We start from the raw sequence: 20799 nt of genomic DNA, 5'->3' as shown, positions 1-20799 counted from the left end.
CAAGTCCTGCATCCCTTGCCCCCCTGCACAAACCCACTTTCACCCTGCATCCTACAACCCCCTTCACCAAACCCTCTCACCCTGCACCAACCCTCTCTCACCCTGCTTCCTCCATCCCCTTTCACCAACCCCCTCTCACCCTACATAAACTCCCTCTCACCCTGAGTCTTCCCTCACCCTACACCAACCCCACTCTCAACCTGTGTCTTCCCTCACCCTGTGTCCTCTCACCCTGCACCAGCCCTTTCTACCCCTGCATCCTCCACCCCCTTCATCAAACCCTCTTTCACCCTGCTTCCTCCGTCCCCTTTCACCAGCCCCCTTTCACCCTACACCAACCCACTCTCACCCTGGGGGAAATTTACTAAAGGAAATTTGTAAAAAAAATAGGTGTATTTGTATCCAGAAATACCCTTATTTTTGACATTTACTATCCCGAAAATACAGCCATTCGTATTCGTATTGATATCACATCAATACGACTACGAATTGCCGTATTTTCGGGATAGTAAATGCAGGGGTAGGGAGGGTTGGTGCAGGGTGAGAGGACACAGGGTGAGGGAAGACACAGGGTGAGAGTGGGGCTGGTGTAGGGTGAGGGAAGACTCAGGGTGAGAGGGGGTTGATGTAGGGTGAGAGGGGGTTGGTGAAAGGGGACGGAGGAAGTAGGGCGAGAGAGGGTTGGTGCAGGGTGAGAGGGTTTGGTGAAGGGGGATGGAGGATGCAGGGTGAGATTGGGTTGGTGCAGGGGGGCAAGGGATGCAGGATTTGAGATAACCATCTGTTCTATGAATAAAACCTTGTGTTCTATGAATAGAACCCTGTGTTCTATAAATGGAACCCTGTGTTCTATGAATAGAACCCTGTGTTTTATGAATGAAACCACGTGTTCTCTGAATGGAAACCACCCGTGATCTATAAATATAACCATCTGTTCTATGAATAAAACCTTGTGTTCTATGAATAGAACCCTGTGTTCTATAAATGGAACCCTGTGTTCTATGAATAGAACCCTGTGTTTTATGAATTAAACCACGTGTTCTCTGAATGGAAACCACCCGTGATCTATAAATATAACCATCTGTTCTATGAATAAAACCTTGTGTTCTATGAATAGAACCCTGTGTTCTATAAATGGAACCCTGTGTTCTATGAATAGAACCCTGTGTTTTATGAATGAAATTATGTGTTCTCTGAATGGAAACCACCCGTGATCTATAAATATAACCATGTGTTCTATGAATAAAACCTTGTGTTCTATTAATAGAACCCTGTGTTCTATGAATTGAACCCTGTGTTCTATGAATAGAACCCTGTGTTTTATAAATGAAACCATGTGTTCTCTGAATGGAAACCACCCGTGATCTATAAATATAACCATCTGTTCTATGAATAAAACCTTGTGTTTTATGAATAGAACCCTGTGTTCTATAAATGGAACCCTGTGTTCTATGAATAGAACCCTGTGTTTCATGAATGAAATTATGTGTACTCTGAATGGAAACCACCCGTGATCTATACATATACTGTAACCTTGTGTTCTATGAATAAAACCTTGTGTTCTATTAATAGAACCCTGTGTTCTATGAATGGAACCCTGTGTTCTATTAATAGAACCCTGTGTTTTATGAATAAAATTATGTGTTCTCTGAATGGAAACCACCCGTGATCTATAAATATAACCATGTGTTCTATGAATAAAACCTTGTGTTCTATGAATAGAACCCTGTGTTCTATGAATGGAACCCTGTGTTCTATGAATAGAACCCTGTGTTTTATAAATGAAACCATGTGTTCTCTGAATGGAAACCACCCGTGATCTATAAATATAACCATCTGTTCTATGAATAAAACCTTGTGTTTTATGAATAGAACCCTGTGTTCTATAAATGGAACCCTGTGTTCTATGAATAGAACCCTGTGTTTTATGAATGAAATTATGTGTACTCTGAAAGGAAACCACCCGTGATCTATACATATAACCATGTGTTCTATGAATAAAACCTTGTGTTCTATTAATAGAACCCTGTGTTCTATGAATGGAACCCTGTGTTCTATGAATAGAACCCTGTGTTTTATGAATGATGGATACAAATACACCTATTTTTTACAAATTTCCTTTAGTAAATTTCCCCCTTACTATCCCGAAAATACGGCAATTCGTATTCGTATTGATGTGCTATTATGTGAAATTTCCTCTAGTAAATTTCCCCCAGGGGGACCATCTCAAATCCTGCATCTTTTGCCTCCCTGCACCAACCCACTCTTACCCTGCATCCTCCACCCCCCTTCACCAAAACCTCTCACCCTACACAAACCCCCTCTCACCCTGAGTCTTCCCTTATCCTGTGTCCTCTCAACCAGCATTTTCCCTCTCCCTGCCCCAACCCCCTTTCACCCTACACCAACCCACTCTCACCCTGTGTCTTCCCTCACCAACTTTCTCTAACTCTGCATCCCACGCCCCCTTGCAACAATCCCCTCTCACCCTGCATCCTCCAACCCCTTCACCAACCCCCTCTCACCCTGCATCTACCCTCAGCCTGCACCGACACCCACTCACCCTGCATCCTCCGCCCCCTTCATCAACCCCATCTCACCCAGCATCTTCCCTCACCCTGCACTGACCCACTTTCACCCTCTTTCTTCCCTCATGGTGTCCTCTCACCTTGCACCAACCCTCTCTAACCCTGCATCCCATGCCCCCCTGCCCCATCCCCCTCTCACCCTGCTTCCTCCATTCCCCTTCACCAAACCCCTCTCACCCTGCATCCTCTGCACCCCCTGCACAAACCCCTTTCACTCTGTTTCCCATCTCACCCTGCACCTTCTCTAACCCTGTGTCTTGTCTCATCCTGCATTAACCCCCTCTCACCCTCTGTCCCAGCACCAACCCCATCTCTCCCTGCGCCAACCCCCTCTCACCCTGCATCCTCTGCCACCCTGCATAAACCCCCTCCCACCCTGCGTCCTCCACCCCCCTTCACCAAACCCCTCTCACCCTGCACCAACCCCCATCTCACCCTGAGTCTTTCCTCATCCTGTGTCCTCTCTCCCTGCACCAACCCTCTCTAACCCTGCATCCCACGCCCCCCTGCACCAACCCCCTCTCACCCTGAAGCTTCCCTCCTCCTGTGTCCTCTCACCCTGCATCAACCCCCTCAACCTGCGTCCTCCGATTCCTTTCACCAGCCCCATCTCATTTTCCCCCACCCTACACCAACCTCCTATCACCCTGCATTCTCCACCCCCCCCCTGCACCAACCCCCTTTCACCCTATGTCCTCCGCCCCTATAACCCTGCCTCTTCCCTCACCCTGCACCAACCACCTCTAAGACCTACACCAACCCACTCTCACCCCGTTTCTTCCCTCAACCTGCACCAACCCTCTCTAACCCTGCATCCTTCACCCCCCTCACAAAATCCCTCTAACCCTTCACCAACCCTCTTACCCTGCATCCTCTGACCCCCTCCACCAACACCCTCTCACCCTATGTCCTCCGCCCCCTTCACCAACCCCCTCTCTCCCTTCATCTTCCCTCACCCTGCACCAATCCTCTCTCACCCTGCATCCTCAGCCCCCCTGCACCACCCCCTCTCACCCTGTGTCCCGTCTCACCCTGCATCTTCCCTCACCTTGCACCAACCCCCTTTCACCCTGCACGAACCCAATCTCACAATGTGTATTCCCTTAACCAACCCTCTCTAACCCTGCATCCCACACCCCCCTGCACCAACCCCATCTATCCCTGCATTCCACGCCCCCCTGCACCAACCCCCTCTTACCCTGCATCTTCCCTCACCGTGCACCAACCCCCTCTCATCCTACACCAACCCAATCTCAACCTGTGTATTCCCTCACCCTTAACCAACCCTCTCTAACCCTGCATCCCACACCCCCCTGCACCAACCCCCTCACACCCTGCATCTTCCCTCACCCTGCACCAATCCTCTCTCACCCTGCATCCTCAGCCCACCTGCACCACCCCCTCTCACCCTGTGTCACGTCTCACCCTGCATCATCCCTCACCTTGCACCAACCCCTTTCACCCTGCACCAACCCAATCTCACACTGTGTATTCCCTCACCCATAACCAACCCTCTCAAACCCTGCATGCCACACCCCCTGCACCAACCCCCTCTATCCCTGCATTCCACGTCCCCCTGCACCAACCCCCTCTCACCCTGCATCTTCCACCCCCCTTCATCAAACCCTTCTCACCCTGCACCAACCCTCTCTCACCCTGCATCAACCCCCTCACCCTGCGTCCTCCGCTTCCCTTCACCAGCCCCATCTCACCCAGCATTTTCCCTCACCCTGCACCAAACCCCTCTCACCCTGCATCCTCCGCCCCCCCCTGACCCAACCCCCTTTCACCCTGTGTCCTCCTCCCCCTCCCACCCTGCATCTTCCCTCACCCTGCACCAACCCCCTTTCACCCTACACCAACCCACTCTCACCCTGTGTCTTCTCTCACCCTGCACCAACCCTCTCTAACCCTGCATCCCACGCCCCCTTGCATCAATCCCCTCTCACCATGCATCCTCCAACCCCTTCACCAACCCCCTGTCACCCTGCATCATTTATTTTTTTTACACATTCCCCAGCAGGGGGCTCGGAGACTCTCATTAGATATACATATATTCACTTCACTCTGGTCCCGGCTTGTTATGTGTGGGACCAGAGAAGCAGCTCCCTACCTCTGTCCCTTGCCAGCATTCCTGGGGGGTAGCCTCTGCTGCCTGTGCTCCGGGAGCCCTCCCCGACAAATTCTGGGGCAGTCAGGGAGGCTTACGTCTCTCTGCTTGCCTCCGGCTCCCTGCGGCATTCGTCGCAGGGGTTAATATTCACCAGCAGGGTCAATGAGCCCCTGCTGCATTGAATAGGGTGACAGGGAGGGCTGGCAGCGAATGCTGCAGCCCTCCTGAACCCTGTGAATTTGCAGTGAATCCTAAACAGGATTCGCTGCACATGGAGAAAAAAAAATATTGTATACTCCCCTTACACACTACCAGTCAAGCACACCCATGAAATATTGTTTATAATAATAATAAGAAGAAGAAGCATGAGCTGGCAGAAGATTATCAAGAATGCTCCCAGAAAATGCAGCCTAAATTGAAAAAAAAAGTGTTTCACGAGGGTAGTGTCCTTGTGCCCTTCCATCCACCTTTATGCTTTCTATTAAAAAGAACATACACAGTTTAACAAACCAAGCCCTTCAGAAACAGGAAATAAACTTTTTTGGCTGAAGTGATTGTTTTGTATTGGCTCCCATAAAATACAGCATCTTTGGGGTTTGGGTAAATCAAATTACCAATTGTCTTAAGGCATGCTAACCCTGTTGTTATTCATAAGCTCATTTGGAACATGTCAGAGTCATCACCAGCATTGTTGTTAATATGATTATCAACACAAATTATTAGCTCATATTTACAGAGGGTTCAGAATTGATTGAAAGAGACTACTCTTCGAATACAGTGCCAGAGATGCACTAAGCTTCAAAAGTGATAAAGTGGAGAGTGATAAACAGCCAGCCAATCAGCTCCTATCTGCCATGTCACAGACTGTATTTGAAAAATGTCAGACAGGAGCTGATTGGTTGATTTTTTATCACCCTCCATTTTATCACTTTTGAAGCTTAGTGCATCTGGCACTCTTCAATTTACTAATCTCCTGTGTATTGGTGGCAACTCTGCTGTTTATGAATGCACAAGGGTCTGTTTTTTAAAACAATTTCAGTTATTTTATTAAATGTTTGCAGAATTAATTCTTCCTGCTGTCAACAATGAAGCGTGCATGGATCAGTCAGATCTGTACAATGCTTCTTTGTGAAAAAGTTAAAGAAAGTGTTAAAAATGTAAAATACAAACAGCATGGGTTCCCCCCTCTTAAAGATAATCATCAACAGACTCTCTTTAAGACAGTACTGGTTCTAAAAATATATGGTAAAAGGAACCAGCACCTGGCTCTTGGACCAGTAATGGTTTAAAAAAAAATTTAGGGAAAAGAACATAGAGGTCCTCCGTATTTTTGAAACCAGCCTTGGCTCCACTGGTCAGTTAGGTAATGTCACAGCTGGAGGATATGTTTATATTAGTCCCTGCAGTCATAGCATTAACCCCCCAAATAGACAACCCTGGCCCGGGTCACTTGGTGGAATGGAAACTCCACAATAAAGGGGTTTGTCCCTCCAGAGCACCCAAGGGCCAGGAATAAAGCCGGGTGCTATGCCTAACACACCTGGGTGGTGGGTGCTGAGTTCATACAGTAGCTTCAAAGTGTAAAAGAAAGTTTTAAATTTGTGTTTTACTTGTGGAACTACAGGTCCCAGCAAGTCTCCTCCAGATGCTGGTTCTTGGAGAACCAGAAGGACCAGCATGCAGGGCATTAAAGGGCCTGCTATTACCTGTAATTCCACTTGTAAAACAAATTTTACAATAATGACAGGACGCATGATAGTATAGCTTTTTAACACACTCATGCACACTCACATACATACTGACACACTCACACATCTCCTGTAGCCCTTTGATCCTCTTATCCAGTAGAAAGCTATATGGTACCTCTAAAGAAATCAGCATACTCACCTAATCCAGTGTAGATTGTTTCTCTCCAGATCATGTAGGTATCCTAGGGGTTAAAAAGGTGCATGTCCTGAACATGTGACATCTGTCCAATTATGACAATCATATACCCATTGGCCAATCATGACTCGGCATGTAATAGTGCTCTGTGAATAAGTAAATATGTCCCCCCAGCTGTGAAATTGCCTTACTGAACTTGGGAGCTAGCTTCATAGTGGCTACTTTCAGCCAAAGATGTCTAGTTGATAGCCAGACCCAATCAATTGGTTTCTCTTCTGCGTGGAGCAGATGCTTTACTTAAATTTATTTTCACCTCACTCCAGATATTAGTAAAGTGTTTCAGAGTGTCATGGACTGCTGGTAATGGTACTGACTGGGAAGTAGGCAGTCCATGTAGAATAGGATGCAACACAATTCTGGACAAAAAAGAGGAGAAAGTCCTCAGGCTTTTATGAACATGGTTATTATGGTTGTACACAGTAACAAAGAGACCACACTGTCTTGGAGAGCAGATAAATACATTTGGGTAAATTTGCCTAGATCCTGGTTTACGCTTTCAGTTTGTTTGTTGTTCTGTTTATTGTAGAGAAACTCTGGGTGAAATTTTTATACACTTGCACAAATCTCTCCAAAATTTGGAGGTAAACTGTGATGTTTTGGCCATTGGAGCCTATATGAATAGTCTACCCAGGCTGTGATATCACCCTGCTGGCTGTTGGAGCCCAGTGCTGGAACCCCCTTATGTTTGGAACCTGGACCAGTCCAAGAGCCCAATGATGGTTTCTTTAACAGGGGGGGGGACCCTGGTAAACTGGTTATGCTCAGCGGGGACCCCACATCATTATTTTTTCATTTTCACTTTATATACTTATTTCTGACAGAACCATGCTCAGATCTCACTGATTTTATCAGTCTAGCCTGCCAGAAGCAGGTTAATTTTTTTCTGATTTTTGGTAAAGTTTAGGGTGCGGTTTAAAAAATTGTACCCTATTGCATTTGCAATTTTTATGTTTTCAATGAGAAAACATCTGGATGCGATTCTTGAAGTGCTATTTTTTAGTCATAGCAAAGCCTAATAATGTTACCGCAAATCGCACAATACTACATGTGCGATTTTCAGAAAATGGTGTGATTTTGGCCATTTTTTACCAAAAAATTGCACCTTCTCCTGGAGAGGAGACTCTAAAAGTAGGTAGACCTGTGCAAGCAGCTTGGAACATACAGTACATCACATTGCAGAGGAGATATCAATATCACCTGATTGTATTAAATATTTAATCACAATAAATACTTTTTCAGCACTTTAATGTCAGCTGTGTGTGAGAACATTCCAATCACAGTAAATAACTAACGATTTCTGCTGTGTGTATATATATATAGAGCATCCAGATATGTTACTATAAGGCTACAGGTACAGATCAGAGACTCATCCCCTCCTGTGATACAGAAGACAAGAGAATGGAGGCCGGACCCAAGATGAAACATTATCATCTGCACGGGATGGATTCCAGGGATTTCCTGAATAATTATTTTCACACAGTGAGTGGGTTTAAAGATGAATCTGTGGTTTTTATTATGGAAAAGCTGCACAATGCATTAGTAACAGGTGTGTATTTAGGATACATTGTATCCTCAGATATGGTTATTCTGGGTAACAGCAAATTAATATGTGACCTTTTATTGCACAGGTATAGCTATAGCATTCCTCTACTGTGCGTAATGGGAGCAGGTGAGATCTTTCCTTCTTGAGAGTTTCCTGATAGAAAAATAGAGAGTGATCTTACAGATTATAAGCAATTAACAGTTCTTACTGCTACCAACGGCTCCGATCTGGACTGAATCCCCCCCCCCACAGAGACAAACTCCTAATTGCCCTGCAGCTGAAGCTGAACACATGTAGGCATAGGACTGCTGATGCGTGGTTACACAGACTCGCCGCAATCGTCTTGTAACAGACAAGACAGACATGTCACATTGTATAGTGATAAAAATATCATATGAATATGTTAAATATATAGGGGGAAATTTACTAAGAATACGAATGCAAAAAGTTGCATTCGTATTCTTAATACGAATTGTCACGGACCCACCGGTCGCCTGCTCCGATACGTCAATCTGAGCAACTCCAGCCGTGACTGGGGTTCACTTAGGACGCTCGGGTCCTTTCCTTGAGGTACACTGCCACCAGCCAAAACCTGATTTTAGCGCTTGAAACTGCGCAAGGGGCGGCTTGGCTCGCACCTGACCGCACAATACAATATACAAATGGTAACACGCTGGAGCGCTCTCTTCTGAGGCTAATGAGTCTTAAGAACACAGAACCAGGACTGAGAATATGTATTATTTATTCCTAGAAATACTACAGAGCTTTAGAAAATAGTTACAAGATTTTACAGTGATTTTAAAAGTACACACGAGTTTTAAATGCAATTTCAGAAATAAAATAAAAAGGGAAAAATGACAGAACCTATCTTACACTTAAATACAGATCCTGACGTGGGGGGGTTCTCCACAAGAAATCTCTGGTCGCTTACAGCCTGTTTGCTAGACCCCCAGGTAGTGACACTGACTATAGGGAGAAGGGTCTTAGTTATACCTTGAAGACTCCCTCATCCCTCCCACCCTTGGGATTTTTAACCATTCCCTTGCTGAGCCTAGTAAAGGTCCCTAGATATAGGATCTTTCCCATAAAGAATTTGTCCCTGCTTTGAAGTAGATTTTATACATTCCTCAAGTGATAAGAGGTAATTTAGTGGAGGGCCAGAGCACCTTTGGCCTGTTGGCTGGACACTATTGCTCTCCCCCCCAATCTGGTTTATGAGGGGTCTCAGATCTTATCTTACATCCTAACTCCAGAGGAGTCCACAGATGGCTACACTCCCTGGGTCACCAATAGTCCACACACATAATACATGACATGTTCTGATCTCCCACATAATAATCACAGGCGGCATGATTTTACCAAACATACCAGACATACATTGATTGAACAGATAATCATAACAGGAGGCATACGTTAATTTGATCGATCACCTGATCTAATCGTTACACCTCCCCCTTTTAAAATGGCGCACAGAGGCGGTGACCCACGTCACCGTCTCATCAGTGCGCTATTAACTACATCACCTGGACGGGTAGCAGTGGTCTCTGTGCTGAAACAGACTGCCACTGAGTCTGCTGAATTTGTACTAACACTTCCCTATACTTGGCCTCTGTCATGGCACCACCTGACGCCATAGCCGTGGCTAGGGTGGGCAATGGGCATAGTCCCTGTCCCTCTCGCAGGAGATGGCAAACTAAAAGCACACAGGTGTCCTCGAACCCATAGTCTGTAAGCACACTGATATAGTGGGAGCTGTGTCCATCCCGGCTGGCAATGACACAGCCCACCACAGCTGTGCGTCGGACTCCTGGACACGGATTCTCCCCTGCAGCTGGCAGTTTGGCCTTACTCACTGAGATCAGTACCAGACCATTCCGCCACACCCCAAACGGCCATCCCCCTGGGACTCGTAACTCGGCACGTTTAACTATACCACAGGTGTGGGGCCTTCTCCCAGCACTATATACAGACTTAAAAATGTCTTCCCAGCACCTCTCCTGAGCTGACTGACCCCCCCTCCCCTTCACTGGGGGGAAGGTCCACTCACTCAACACCTCACACCTCATCCTTTTGTGAGGAGATTCGCCCTCTGTGTCTGTGTGTGTGAATTGTGAAGGGGGGCACGTTTCTGCAAGGGGGAATACCAGCAGGTCATTGTCCCCTGTCTTGGGAATATCCCAGCTCAGCCTTTCCGAGGTTAATGGAGCTGAGTTTACCTGTGCTTCGCGGGCCCTCCCACCCTTCTGGTTACACACAGCAGCTTCCCTACTAGCCACTGGCTTTATTCCTGAAACAACCCTCTCACTGTACCCAGGGGTATCTTCCCCACTTCCCAGGTATGGGGCAGCCGCAGTGGGCATCGGCTCACCTGGTACGTTCAGAGCAGCCTGTGCAGGGTTGAGTCTCAGTTCTGCGTGGAAATCCAAGCTTTCCATGGCAGTCCAGGACACCTTCCTGAGCATGACCTTCCCTCCCAGACCCGCAGGTTCTGTGGCTGGGGTGGTGCCACTGAGGTTCTCAGTGTCTGGAGGGAACCCATGCTGTGTTCCTGTATCTGTGTTTGTGTGGCTACCGTAAGGAGGGGGGATTGGGGGGAAAGCTGCAGTAAGGGACACTCTCTCCCTATCTGACAGGTCTACAGTGCACACATGACCCACCGGGTCACTTATTATACCTGGTACCACATTTCCCACAGTAGCGCAAGACATCACATTATCAACAGTAACATCAATATCATAACCTGGGGAGACATCCTGCAAATTAGCCTGTGCATCTTCCACAACACATGGGGCCCATCCTGCTGGCTTACAATTGCACCGTGGCAAAAACGCTATATCTGGATCCCATTGTCTCTGAGCAGGAATGGGGTTATCTGAGCATGTTGTCACCAGTAACTTATTGGCAGGTACATGCGCTGCCTGCAACCAACTCAGATCTGTCCCATTTGTGCAGTTAGCATCCCCTGGCCCCATGTCACAACCAGACATCACTGGAGGAACAGGGTTAATGTCTAGCACAGCAACCTTAATGACATCACCAGCAGCACTCCTACCACTGGTGAGTGAGGGTGTCTCATTCCCAACTAGATTAGGGCATTCATTTAACCCCACAAACTGGCAAGGATTACCCACTATACCTGTCTCTAACTCACCCTCCACCGAAGGTACGGCACTATCACAGATCATCCCAGGGGCTTCACACAAAATAACAACATTGCAATGTTCAGCGTGGTTACATACTACCTGAGATGCATCATATGGTTCAGAAGGGTTAGCGACAGAGGGAACAACATTGACAGATATGTGTGGAGTTAATATAAGTCCCACATCAGTAGTCCCACACATACTTGTGTGCATACAGTCAAAAAGTCCCATTCCTATTTACGACATAGTCTCTTCCCTGCATACTTTCACTATGCAGTCACCCTCTTCCGGCAACAAATCTGGAGCAACGGGTGGGAACATGCTGCTCACATCTTCCAGCAGTTTAAACTGGGCCTTGTGATGTGAGGTCTCTGGAACAGGTTCCACACCGATTGTAGCAGGCCGGGGTACCATGTCCATGAGGGAAACCCCGGTAGGCTGTGTCGTTGGTTCCATAGCTGGTGATAGAAGCTGTTCCAGGCGATTCCTTTCAGCATCTGCCCAGCGGCACTGCTCTTTCCACCATGGAGTATCAAGCTTTTTACAATCATACGCATATTGCTGCGCTATTTCAAAACAGTCCATCAGGTCTCTCAGCAGCAACCAAGGAGTCGCATCGGGACCCCAGGTTAGAAACTCACCGCGATACATGCCGAAAACATTGCGCTCATCATTTCGTGCATGGGTGAGCCGCTTGATCATCTCCCAGCGGGAATTGTTGGGGCAGGAGATACCTTGCAGCTGACATTCTGTAGTGAATTCTTCTGGGCGCTCATAAGCCTAAACGGATAATCATCACCATATGGGTCAGAATACTCACTGGGCTCTTCTGGTGCTGTAGGGGATTGGTACTCCGCAGTCTCCCTGACTGCCACACATTCTACAGTCTCCCTGGTGCTAGCAGAGATGTCACCTCTCTGAGCACCGGCTGTAGTGTCCAGGGCCAGCTCATTATTCACAACCAAGCTGACACTCACTTGGCTTCCTCTGTCTGCTTCCAAGACAGGGAACTGTGCATGACGCGGTCCAGTGAAATTCGTGTCAGCGGTGATTTGGGACCTCTGTCCCTTGTTAGGCTCCCCATGATTGATAACAGAGTCCACATCATGATCCAACACATTATTTACTTCCGCAGACAGTAAAAGTTTAGTACGAAGCCCATCTCCTGCTAACTCAATAGCCACGGCAGATAAAGTCTCACGTAAAGGTTCGCCATCATGATGTCCTGTATCATCCTCCACTGGTTCACCAACAGCGATCAGCCCTCCGAGCCTCACCAGTTCCAACTGGTACTCACGCTCGGCCTGACGCTCTGCAGCCTCAGCCTCTCGTATGGCTTTGCGCTCCTCAGCCTCTCGTACGGCTTTGCGCTCCGCAGCCTCTCTGTCGACAATGGCTTGGCAGTGCTGCACCAGCTGCAAAGTGAATATGGGGTTCACATTCTTCATTTGCCTGATAGCAGCTAGAAGGTCGCTCGGCAGTGTAGACTTGCTGGGTCCAGCAGAAGTGTTTGACCCTGGCGCGGAATCGTTTGTAAGGTCCAGTGCAGATTGAGCCCCTGGGGTAGGATTGTCAATGGACTGGTTTCCTCCAGCAGCTAGAGTCCGATCGGCATCCACTAGTGCCTGAATCAAACGTTTTCTACTCTGGCCAGACCAAGGGATATTCCTCTGAACACACACGACCGCCAGGTCATCTCTCCTCATCTGCTGGTAATCAGCCATCCTGAGTCTCACACTTGTCAAATAAAATGATAGGAAAGAAAAACAAGAGAAGGGAGGGAACAGAAATTGCATCCACTGTGTGACTTTTAAAACTATAGTAAAGCTCTGAGTTCTGATTCTGGTGATGTGGGTATTTCTCACAAAATTCTACCCACACTCACTTAAGTTCTTAAAGAGAAAAATGAATTCTCCACCCCACCGCTTGCCGCCAAATGTCACGGACCCACCGGTCGCCTGCTCCGATACGTCAATCTGAGCAACTCCGGCCGTGACTGGGGTTCACTTAGGACGCTCGGGTCCTTTCCTTGAGGTACACTGCCACCAGCCAAAACCTGATTTTAGCGCTTGAAACTGCGCAAGGGGCGGCTTGGCTCGCACCTGACCGCACAATACAATATACAAATGGTAACACGCTGGAGCGTTCTCTTCTGAGGCTAATGAGTCTTAAGAACACAGAACCAGGACTGAGAATATGTATTATTTATTCCTAGAAATACTACAGAGCTTTAGAAAATAGTTACAAGATTTTACAGTGATTTTAAAAGTACACACAAGTTTTAAATGCAATTTCAGAAATAAAATAAAAAGGGAAAAATGACAGAACCTATCTTACACTTAAATACAGATCCTGACGTGGGGGGGTTCTCCACAAGAAATCTCTGGTCGCTTACAGCCTGTTTGCTAGACCCCCAGGTAGTGACACTGACTATAGGGAGAAGGGTCTTAGTTATACCTTGAAGACTCCCTCATCCCTCCCACCCTTGGGATTTTTAACCATTCCCTTGCTGAGCCTAGTGAAGGTCCCTAGATATAGGATCTTTCCCATAAAGAATTTGTCCCTGCTTTGAAGTAGATTTTATACATTCCTCAAGTGATAAGAGGTAATTTAGTGGAGGGCCAGAGCACCTTTGGCCTGTTGGCTGGACACTATTGCTCTCCCCCCCAATCTGGTTTATGAGGGGTCTCAGATCTTATCTTACATCCTAACTCCAGAGGAGTCCACAGATGGCTACACTCCCTGGGTCACCAATAGTCCACACACATAATACATGACATGTTCTGATCTCCCACATAATAATCACAGGCGGCATGATTTTACCAAACATACCAGACATACATTGATTGAACAGATAATCATAACAGGAGGCATACGTTAATTTGATCGATCACCTGATCTGATCGTTACACGAATTAATACGACAGCATACCTCGTATGCTTTGTCGTGTTCTGGAGGGGGATTTACAAAGCAGTCAAATACGACTGCTTTGTAACCCTCCGATGGCATATAAATTCGTATTAGCGGCCGTATATACGGCATCTAATACGAATTAGTGTAGGCAGTCTGCACGGATCAGTCAGATTTGTGCAGGCTGCAAGGTGTAAAAAAAAAAAAAAAAATTAAATTTCCCTGATTTTTAACAACCAGCCCCAGGTCCGGGGCTGGTTCCCAAAATAAAATGACTAGTGGTCCCCCGTATTTTAAGAACCAGCCCCAGGCTCAACCAGCCAGCAGGGTAATGCCACACCTGGGGGGAGACTTTTTATACAAGCCCCCCCAGCCAAAGCATTCAACCCTCTGACCGGTCAGCCTGGCCAGGGGCCCTGGGGGAGTGGGGACCCCCCCCCCAATAAAGGCCCCCCCCCTCCAGGACTCCCCTGACCAGGCTGAAGCCTGGTGCTGTCCTCGATGCCCCTGGGCGGTGGGAATCGAGCTGATTGTGTGTAAAAAAATAGAGTAAACTATTGTTTTTAACTGTGGAACTATGAGTCCCAGCAAACCTACCCTGCAAGCTGGGACTTGGAGAACCACAAGTCCCAGCCTGCGGGGCATTAAAAGGCCCGCTGGGTCTTGTAGTTCCACATTTTAAAAAATAGTTAAATAAACACACACTGACACACCAGAAAAATAAAACTTTAATACATACATAACACACATACTAACAGCTATCTTGATCCCGTCGGTGGGTCCCTGGCTCCAGGGTCGGTGTCCGGTCTGAAGAAATCCATGGTGGACCTGTGGAAGGAAATCCTACTCACCCAGGTCCTCCATGAAAGTTCTTCAGTCTTGATCCGCCGTAGTCCAGGACTTCTTCCAGGTTCTTCAAGCTGCCGGCAGCTCCCCGCAGCGGACTGAGAGGCGCAGAGATGTTTCATCTTCCGTGCCTCTCATCAGAATGATTCTATTGGCTGCTCAGCGGCGCTTCTGATTGGCTGCTGAGCAGCCAATAGAATCATTCTGATGAGCGGTGCGGAAGATGTAACATCTCTGCGCCTCTCAGTCAGCTGCAGGAAGCTGCCGGAGTCGCCGGCAGCTTGAAGAACCTGGAAGAAGTCCTAGACTACGGCGGATCAAGATTACTGATGCATATAAGGAGAAAGTCAGAGATATTACAATAAGGCTACAGGTACAGATCAGAGACTCATCACCTCCTGTGATACAGGAAACAAGAGAATGGAGGCCGGACCCAAGATGAAGCATCATCATCTGCACAGGATGGATTCCAGAGATTTCCTTAATAATTATTTTCATACAGATAGTGGGTTTAAAGATTAATCTGTGGTTTTTATTATGGAGAAGCTGCACAATGCATTAGTAACAGGTGTGTTTTGATAAACTGTATGCTTTAGATATGGTTATTCTGGGTAACATAGCTGTGCGTAATGGGAGTAGGTGAGACCTTTCCAGCTCAGAGAGAGAAACCAGATGCCAAGGGAAGCCAACAGGTTTGTCTGGCCCTAGTAAAATGAAGGGGGTGTGGCCACTGAGAAGGGGCATGGCAACACCCCTGTGATTGCACACCACTGCAGGGAGAGAGAGGACAGGCTGCTGCTGCCTCTCTCCCCAGCTCAGCACTGAGCAGTGTATGCTTGAGCAGGAAAAATGACATAATTGTACGTACACAGGACACGAGTGACTCGGGAAGCGTATATATATCTATATAGATATCTATATCAGTGGCGGTTTTTGCCTATGGGCTGCAGGGCTGCAGCCTCCCCATGTAAAATCCACCACTGTCTCTGCCTAAAGTGAAGCCAGATGACTGTGAGACTCCTCTGGCTTCACTGTGACTGGCAGTGTCTTCCTATTGGAAGTCCGACCTGCCAGTCACTCAAGGCATCCCATTGGGAGGTGTTCCCTCCCTCCGGGATGCCTCTCTCTGCGCAAATGCGCAGCAGCCCCCAAAACAGGTTCTGCGCATGCGCAGTACCGCGGACCATACTGCGCATGCTCCGGAACCCGATCAAGCCTCCGGGGGCTGCTGCAAAATCAGACCACGGAGGCTTGGGCAAGCGTATGTATGAAGTTCTTGCGCATGCGCTGGCCTGTGCAGGGAACTCGGGAGCGCGCGTGGCCGGGGAGCACGGCGGTGGCTGGGAGGAGCCGGGGAGCACGTCTGGACGTGGATGGCAGCGGAGGGGGGGCCCGCATTACGGCAGACCCCTCCTCTATACTGGTAAATGCCGCAATTGATCTCTCTCATATATATATATATATATATATATACACATATATACTTACAGTATCTTCTGTATCTTTTTATACAAGGTACTATTTATCCACATTTGCCTTTGAAAGACATTTGAGAATCTTCTATTTATCTAATTGATAGCGGTCTGTAGATGCTGTGGTGTCAGCCATTTCTACGTTCACCCCATTTTTTATACAGGGGGATGTATACTGCGCACCATGTGTCCATTACTTTGTTGCCGCTGCTTATAACAATGTATTAACTCTCAGAGTGCCGGACATTTATTACTGCATGTAGATGAAGGCACCCAGTATTATGCCATGAACCATATTGTACATTATGAAATCTGTTTCAGTATGTGATCAATGTTAGGACAAACATTATCTTTCTTTGCTGTTAACTCCCTGTAACTCTATAGAATGCTGCGTTTCTTCTTTCCATGCAGGTTGTATTAAAGGAGATACTTTGATTGACATCAGTGTCGGATCCATCGTTCATCAACTTTTTGTTGTCCGTGAATTTTTCAAAGAGATCACAATACTAAAATTACAAGAGCCGTGTATTATGGAACTCAACAAATGGGTGAACACCTGCACTGGGGCATTTGATTGGACTCATGCATCTAAGATTGTTACCGAGCTGCAAGGGATCAGGTAAAGTATTATTCTAAACATACTCAATATGTATATAAAATATGAGTCAAGTTAAAAAAAATAATAACTATATTAAAAGATACAGTGGGAGGGGTATAACACAGTACATGTTTGCTGGAGGTGCTTTGGCAGCCGGCCTCCGACATTTTTTAAAAGTGGCAATCACTTTAAAAAGACCTATTTAAGCTGCCAATCGCACCTCCGACAAACTCGGACTGTGTTACATTTCGTCAGATATAGACAAAGAAAAGAAGACTTGTGTTGGGGCACTGAGAATTAATCGATCAGAATATAAAGGTATTAAAAATGAACCTTTATTTCAATTAAACTTAATATAAAGTCCCTTAGAATGGACCAATGGTTTGTTTAGGCCCAGGACAAATTACATTTATGACACACAAACAAACACACATAAATATATTGGCCTGACACACCATAAATTGGACCAATTTATGGTGTGTCAGGCCAATATATTTATGTGTGTTTGTTTGTTTGCCATAAATGTAATTTGTCCTGGGCCTAAACAAATCATAGGTCCATTCTAAGGGACTTTATATTAAGTTTAATTGAAATAAAGGTTCATTTTTAATACCTTCATATTCTGATCGATTAATTCTCAGTGCCCCCAACACAAGTCTTCTTTTCTTTGTCTATATTTGAACTATGTTTCTGACTTAGGGGAGCACCTCCAACCTAATTAAAAGCTGACATACAGTACAAATAGGTATTGGAGAATCATTTACCCAGTAGTAATTATTCTTATACATAATCAGTACTATTAGGGTATTTTTCCAGTGCGATACTACACAAAAAATACTTCTCTTACATTTCGTCAGGTAACTGTTTTAGTTTTGGATGTAGAGCAGGGGGCTAGATTATAACTTAAAAGTGAATAATTTCTAGCAGTGGCGTAACTATAAATTTTGCTCCCCCCTGCCAAAAAGTTTGTGCCCCCCTCCAGGCTCCTCTCCGGCATGTTTCCCCAGTGTGTCTCACTCATAACGGAGAAGCTGAAGCAGGATAGAGTAAGAGAGACCAGCAGACACTGCTGCTTCCCTTGGCTCCGATATATCCCAAGCCGCCCTAGCACGCCCATCCGCCCGCCCATCCTGTACACAGTAGCCAATAGCCAGCTCTGTGTAAAGTCAATTGAATCAGTGGGGGAATTTGACATCTCTGCCATGGCCGCACCCGCGCTGCCGCTGATTCGCCTCCAGTGCTCAGTCAGTGGGCAGCGGCAGGCAGCAGCATGTCAGTGCGTCGAGCGGGTGCCGGCGCCCACACAGACCCTGCTGCTGCTTGCTCCCCCAAGCGGCTGCTGGGGCTGCCTTACAGTAGTTACGCCACTGATTTCTAGTTAATGGCCAGCATTTCTCAAGATTCAATAGCTCCAATTGTGCCTGTAGCAATCCAGGGTTGAAAATAGGAATTGACCCTATGAATGCAAACTAGGGTGGCCAATCCTGGGATCAGCGGGATCCCGGGATTTGGCCTCAAAATGTCTGGGATTTAAATCCCGGTATTGGACACTGTGCATGTGCAGTCTAATGCTGCGCATGCGCAGTCTAATGCTGCGCATGCGCAGTCTAATGCCCGGTTATTCCGGACCCGGCATTCGGCATACACAGAGTGGCCTATGACACATCATGCTGCACTGCGCCTTCGCTGCTGGAACTCTCCACCGTACAACCTATCCCGGCCACACACAAGCATTTCCGGCATCACACCCGCCGCCTGCATCCACTCTGCTGCCGCATGCCCAGCTCCACTGCTCCTCCAAGTAAGTAAATGTGGGAGACAGGGGGCAGTTTTCTTTTAGGGATGCCGATCCCGGGAATCCCAGGATTGAGCATTTTTCGATCCGGAAACCCGGGATTGAAAAAATTCCCCAGGATTGGCATCCCTAATGCCTAATTGCTGTGAGAGATCCTCAAAATATCTGCTCTTTTTTTTGGGTGCAATATTTTACTAAGCTTCAGTTAATTGACTTGGCTGTATTTATATTTATTTCAGCGACTCTTTCATTTTTAGCGGATATTTTGAGGATCGATCACAGCAACGTTGGCACTCAAAGGGTTAACATACCATACACATAAAGAACACTTAAGAGTCCGGGGAACATTTAACTGCTTGAAAGAATTAATTATACAATTAAAGTGTTTGTGTGCTTTTGCGATGATTTGCCTTTTTTTTGTGGATGAGCTTTTAAAAACAAATTGAAGTGAAAAATACAATTCTGCAACTTAAGCCCCCTTTATTATACAGTATAATATAAAGGTTTACTGTATTTTGTTCTTAGTGTTAAAGAACAGGAAAAGGAAAAAAAGTTAAAAGATTCAAACGCATTGTGAAAATCGACTTCAGCAAAGAAAATCTCACGGATCCGGAAGTGTTACCAAAAGCTGACTGTGTACTCACAGCATGGTTGCTGGGCCTAGTCAGTCAGGACCAACAGGGGTACAGAAGCAACCTGAGGAAGATGTTGAAACTGCTTAAACCTGGGGGATACTTTATTTTAATTGGATGCTTAAATACAACATATACTGTATCACAGCTGGTAATGAAATGATACATGCATTTCATTGTGATGAAAGTTTTATAAAACAGAACCTCACCGATGAAGGATTTGGAATAATTTCTTGTGAGGTTCTTGATCGAAAAGTAGAGAGTGATCTCATAGATTATAAGCATGTATTAGTCCTTACTGCTGCCAAAGGGAATATTTAGTAGTAGTGGCCATTGGCTGGATTATTCCTTCATAGGATTCTGAATAACCACCAATCTAATCTAGGTATTTATCTTCTTTGACCATCAGATATTTACTAAATCTTAATACCAGCTCTTAAGCTGCCCATACACGCCCCGATGCGAGCGGGCGTTGTGGGCTTAAATAGCGGGTATCGCATCGCATTGCCTGTGCATGCGTTGTGCATGCAATGCGATGTGATAAGAACTAAGTACAAAAAGTATGTGCAAGCACATACTATTTGTACTGTGCGATGAGGTGCTCGGGAGCGCGCACCTCAAAGCACACACCGTGAAAGCACGCATAGCAGCGTGTATGGGCAGCATTATGGTGCAAAAGAGCTCAAACTAATATCAATGAAAGTACTTTTCAGTAAATATTGATTATGTTTTTCTTATATTTGTTGAAATATAATCCAAAATCGTAAAAAATAAAATGCTTGATTGCAATGATTTAATTGTGTATTATTAATTTATTATTTATTAATAAAGTGTACACAAGGTGAGATGTGCCTTGCGATTTGATGTTAGATTCGATGTTTCATCTGATTTTTGCTTTCTCTACTCATTTGAGATCAGCTTGAGATTTTCACTTTTGTGCTTGAGATGTGCTATAAGATGTGATATGAGATTTTCACTATGCGATCTTGTTTTATCTGTATATTTGCATAAAGGGTGTTCTTTACTTACAGAGGGGGTGTGTCTATTTCTAGCTAAATAAAAGCATTTCTCAATGCAGAAATAGTGCATTTGAACTGTGCTGGTGTGCTTGTCAGAACTGCTGCCCATTTTCCTGGATTTATTTTCTCTCGCCTGGCTCTCACCCAGCATGGCGGCTGATGTACAGGAGTTGGTGGTAGGGTGCGGGCAGCGGC

The 20799-nt window shown here is 46.3% G+C and overlaps 1 long non-coding RNA gene across 1 annotated transcript; it reads left to right on the top strand.

The window, feature by feature from the left end:
* Positions 1 to 7970: 7970 nt before the first annotated feature.
* Positions 7971 to 20343, top strand: LOC146053834 (uncharacterized). The gene is made up of 3 exons (XR_014467839.1): positions 7971 to 8124; positions 16972 to 17179; positions 19479 to 20343. It is a non-coding gene; the product is annotated as an uncharacterized LOC146053834 (long non-coding RNA).
* The last annotated feature ends 456 nt before the right edge of the window (positions 20344 to 20799 follow it).

This window comes from Crinia signifera, unplaced genomic scaffold (genome assembly GCF_055691185.1).
Source record: "Crinia signifera unplaced genomic scaffold, ASM5569118v1 HAP2_SCAFFOLD_217, whole genome shotgun sequence".
In the NCBI taxonomy this organism is placed as follows: Eukaryota; Metazoa; Chordata; class Amphibia; order Anura; family Myobatrachidae; genus Crinia; species Crinia signifera.
Note: the sequence above shows the minus strand (reverse complement) of the source record. Positions and strands in the feature narration are given on the sequence as shown.